General features: G+C 28.7%; 1 non-coding gene across 1 annotated transcript; it reads left to right on the plus strand.

Annotated features, from left to right (window-relative positions):
* The first annotated feature begins 5,001 nt into the window (after window positions 1–5,001).
* On the plus strand, window positions 5,002–5,083 carry TRNAS-GCU (transfer RNA serine (anticodon GCU)). Its single transcript has one exon. It is a non-coding gene; the product is annotated as a tRNA-Ser (tRNA).
* The last annotated feature ends 590 nt before the right edge of the window (window positions 5,084–5,673 follow it).

Consider the following 5,673-nt stretch of genomic DNA (forward strand, 5'->3'; position numbering starts at 1 on the left):
TACATATTATTTTTTCGGCCCAAGGACCAGCTTATTGAAACTGGCTGAAATCGGTCCATTATTTCACCTAGCCCCCATATAAATGTCCTTCCGAAATTGGACTTTATCGCTCATAAATGTTTAATTTATAAATGTATCTCCACAAATTGCGCTCCAAATAAGTTTTATATATATTTAAAATTCATGTCACCAAATTTTGTTAGGATCGGTTCATAATTAGTCATAGCTCCCATATAGATCCGCTTCCGAAAATCACTTTAACGTACATAAATCCCTTAAAATATGTTGGTATACTCACAAAATTCAACATAGTAAACTTACATATAGACATAAATCACACGACCTAATTTCATGGTGATCGGTCCATAATTGGTCATAGCCCCCATATAAGGCCTACTTCCGAAAATCACTCAAAAATATAAATTATTGAAATTTTAAAAGAAAAATGTTTTTGCTCTTTTACTTAGTGTAGGGTATTATATGGTCGGGCTTAACCGACCATACTTTTTTACTTGTTTTAGTTTACTTTTGTATCACTATGTGAATTTTAAGTGCGAAAGTGCCAAAACAAAAGGACCTAGGTCCTTTTGTATGAAATTAATTGTTACTATTTTTAGTTACTCAAAAATGTTTGGAAAAAGCGGTACAATATATATTGAGAAAAATATGTGGATATATGTTGACCCGCTTCAGTGAGCATCCGCTGTTAATAACATGATATGGCCGAAACAAATGGAATTCAAAATACGAAATTTGGTCTAAATATATTCTAATAATGAAAATATAATTATATAAAAATTAGGAAATATGTTTATTTAAAAAATAAAAATTTGGTCAAGTTGTTGAAAAACCGTATGTGTTCGTGGTAAATATGTATGAATTGACACATCTGAATAAAACACACTTGTGTGTTAAAACAGTCCTTTTGCAAATAAATTTTTTGAAATATTTAAAAAATTAATTGAGAATCACATGGAATTTAGCAAACAATTTTGTCCCTAATTAGCTGGCCACCACTGTATATGTATCCATAATGATCTTAAAGATTATCAAAACCACCATCATACGGATAATGTTCATTATATACAACAGTAGCAAATTATACTAATAAAAGTAACATCTCTCTATCCCTATCTCTTTTAGCAAGATCTATTGAAAAACGAAAAGAAAAAAAAAACGGAAAAACGAAAAACACACCTTGATCTAATCAACTCAAGTCAAAGTAATTTAATGTCTGAATGTAACGACAACATGCATTTACATTTAATTGTCTTTGCTGAAAATGTTAAATGTAATTTAGAAATTGTCTTGTTTTACAAATTATAAATGACAATATATCGCAGATAGAGCAAAGAATAAAAAACACGTAGGAAATTTACGTAAAAAAAAACTCGTGTGAATTGATAGATACACGATTCTTGATTATGTTAAATTTAACGCCATTCCTTTATCAGTACAATAACACAACACAAATACATACTACAACAAGAATAACTCTGCAAAAGTTGTATGCGAAAAAAATGTAAACAAACATTACGTCTGTCCAGGCTAATTTTTACGCATGCCTTCTTTTATTATATCTGCATTCTATTGTGGTTTACACTCAGAGAGAAACAAAATATGTACATACATATGTACATAATATGTATAGTGGTAAGTCCGAACAAAGTTTCTCATATATTTAGATCAAGGTTGGCTACCGATTCGAAACGGTTAACGCGAGTTCGGTAACAATATTTTAATGATAACAGTAATTTCGATCTGACTTAAATAAATTTTAATAACCTGATAATAAGTGATAATATGCTTCATTTTAAACTCTGTATAACTGATCCGAAACTTTTTACCGGTATAACCTATTTTGTGAATTTTTTGGAAACATAAGTTAGCTATTAGCAACAACAATTTGTGATAAATTTCTAGATTTATATCAAACATTTCAATAGATAATATTTAGGGAATATTGATCCCTCGGTGCCTTAGGAATTTATAGGGACCAAGAATTTTTAATATTGTGGGTCAACAAACAAACGTAATGACAAAGTCATAATATCCCCATATTTTTAGAAATAATCATATTATATATTAATCATTATACTTTCTAAATTATTTTTTTCAAACTAACAAGTATTTTCAAGAGATCACTTGTGATTTTTATTTGAAATGTTATTTAAATTACTTAATAAAAATTCCTCCACCTACTAAGTATATTAAATAGAGTAAGGATTCTAGAAGAAAACTAATTTTTAATCTCAGATTATTTATAAGAAGGTTACCGATATAAATACAAGAGAAATTAATCGTGAGTAAAAATTAAATTGATTCGTGATTTTCGATATGGACGAACTTAAATGTGTAACTCAATAAAAATAATGTCGTTTTTGCTCTTCTGGGGTACTAAGGATTCACGAAGAGTCATTCATGCACTAAAAGTCACTTTAAGGTGCGCTTTTTATTCCGGAGTTTTCATCGGGACTTATTTTCAAGGAGGGCATAGATAAAACGTTTACTGTGTTACGTGCGACAATTGACATTTAGATGATTGTGTTTCCTGGACGTTGACAAGGCCTCCGATTATACCGCTTTAGAACTTCTAATTTGTAATTGGCCCCTAAAGAGAAGAAACTTAAAATTGCATGTTACTCCATTTAAAAAATAAGATATCAGGTGTTTCGTACTTTTTCGAAATTCGAACCTTTTAGGGGAGAAACGGGTAAAAACTGTATTTTGGTACTTTTTTGGCACCCTATGTATCTTTTAAACCAATACACATAGAAACAAATTTTAAATCGTATTCTTTACTCATCAAAAAATAAAAAATATAAGTTTGGTACTTTTTGGAAATTCGAACCTTTAAGGGATAAAAATTGTGTTTATTTTTGGTACTTTTTCATAAAATATGTTTTTCTATAATTTGACATAGAAATACGAATATTTATTACGATACAGAAATTTATTTGAATAAAATTTTACCATATTCTAATGGTACTTTTTGAATTTCCAAAAAACCGAAGAATTTCAAAACCGCGGTTTCGGTTTTAAAAAATTGAAAACCGATCGGCTTCGTTCAGTTTTGTGATAATTTATTAAATATCAAGTGTTTTAGAAACAAAATTAGTTGGTAATATAGGAAATGCTATACAAATTTAAAATTCAAACTTGACGGGTTATGGTTTAATGAATGCGAATTCAAAAGTGATAATATTTCTTTATTGCAATGGTACTTTTTGAATATTTTATAATAATAAACCTAAAAATTTAAAATTAGGCACACATGATTCTGAATGTTAACTTTCTTTAGCATTTTCTATAATAATGGACCCAGAAATATGAAATTATATATTTACAATTAGATTCACAAAGGGAGACTATTATTATTTCCTTCTTCTAATTGGGGTGGCGAAACGCACCGTGTCAGCTAGTTCTATTATATTTAAACTCTACATCTCCATCAAATTCCTAACAACATATTGTAAATATCGTGGCAAATATAACGATTCTTTCCACTAACATTTTCCAATGAGTGTTTACTAACACCTTAATGTTAGTAAAATATTTAGTTTTTTCTCTTGTCTTGATCAGTATAAACAGCATTTTGATTGTATTATACAAAGGCACGCGTGTATACCCATACAGCTATTGGCAATATTATTTTTTATCTAATTAGCCTTGGTATGTCCTTGTGCACGTGATATGTAGTACTGTATTGTACTCAACATATGGGAATAAAACCATGGTTAAATTACTCTACAGTTAGTGATCTAAAAATAAATATTTTTACTCATACACTTCTTCTTATGTAAGAAGAATTTGGGAATGCTGTTTTGTTTACATTTTTACGGATAAATGATCGTATTGCCAAGAATGTTTAGTTTGCTTTAGGTTGAATAATTTTTGTTGGTTAGGTATTGTGTGGAATTTGTAAACACGTTTGTAAAGTTAATAAACTTTGGATAAAACAAATACTTGCTTTGGTAGATTTTATAAGATTATGGACTAAATATTAATAATATTTTCATTTCCGTGGAACTTAATTTTTCTAGGTATTATATTACTTTCATTCAAATGTCAACATAGGTTTTTATAAATAAATTATTCGGAAGTTTGATTGCTTGCTTATTTACTTATATATTGTAAAAAAATTACTAATAAATTTAGGAATTCGAAAATGTAGTCAACGATCAACGAACTTGTTTGACTTTTTTTTTTCAAAATGGGACTTTTTTTTCTCAAAAAAAGGCTTAGGTCTTTTCCTTGGAGAGCTTTTTGGTCGCTTAGTGGCATAAATGAATTTCTAATAAAGAAATAATTTCCACTCTGCTATCAATATTTATACTATTATTAACTATAATACTTAAAATGAATGCTTAGTGCATAGAATAAACACATAGAACGTAAGGAGAGAGTAATATATATTGAAAAATTACTCTCTTTTCACACATACGGGTGATACAATAACAAAATACATGCAATACATTCTCATGAATTAGGTTTTTGAAAACAGACTTAGGTTTTTGGCTATCAGTTACCTATCTAGTTATTGTCTATGGCTTAGTGTGTTATTTATTTTCATTCGAATTCGATATGAGTTAAATGTCACAGTATTGCTTATTTTATTATTAGAACGTTTCGAATGATAAAAACTTTTATTAAGTGTTTATTGTTTTGAAATACATTTTTTTTAAAGTACATAGTCAAATTACTCCCAACAATTGTTAATGTTCATTACATAGATAAATACACAAAGAGCTGAAACTCTGCAGTCAAAGACCTAAATCTTTTGTCAGAAACCTGATTGTTAAAAATGCATAAGTAAACAAATTTATAGGAAAACATAAATAATTTTGTATGCATCAGATTTAGTTTTCGTATTTCCGCTCTATGTGTATTGCATGGTTATTTAGCATTATTTAGCATTTTAAAATGTTGCTAGCAACATGTTGTAGCTTTCATACATGTTGCTAAGCTGAAAATACCTTTTTGGTTGACTGCCGGCAACAAGACGAGGTGGCCGAGTGGTTAAGGCGTTGGACTGCTAATCCAATGTGCTCTGCACGCGTGGGTTCGAATCCCATCCTCGTCGATAAGTTTTTTTTTTAATTATTTTTTTATAATAAAATAAACTATTGATAATAGAACCAGGGTTTCGATATTCAGCTATAGCAACATATTTCTTATATTTGGCTATGCAATAAATATGAAATTATATCATTTCATCACAATCAACTACTATAAATATTCATACTGTTCGTTCGTATTAATATTAAAATTGCAATGCTTGTCTGCAATTTTTAGTAGCAAACACAATACATTGCACATCCACCAAAATATATGCTCGTGCTTTAGTAGCAAACACACTTTTTTACAAAACTAATATAGCACGCCATTCGTTTTATTTTGTTGTGCTGGCAAATTTCTCTAGCAACAATTCACATTTCTTTGGTTGTGCTATAGCACAATTGACATTTCTGCAATTGATGCTAACAGTTGCTGTTATTGCTAAGTGTGTTATACACTTATCAGTAAATGCTCACAATGTATGTAATTATTGGCATATAAATATTATAATGTATTTTATTATTTTCAATAATAATTTATTATATATGTATGTCATTGCGAATTAATTTATATGCAGAATAAAAGAAAAAATTTATTTAATTTTATTATTAACAT

Source organism: Calliphora vicina, chromosome 1 (assembly GCF_958450345.1).
Source record: "Calliphora vicina chromosome 1, idCalVici1.1, whole genome shotgun sequence".
In the NCBI taxonomy this organism is placed as follows: domain Eukaryota; kingdom Metazoa; phylum Arthropoda; class Insecta; order Diptera; family Calliphoridae; genus Calliphora; species Calliphora vicina.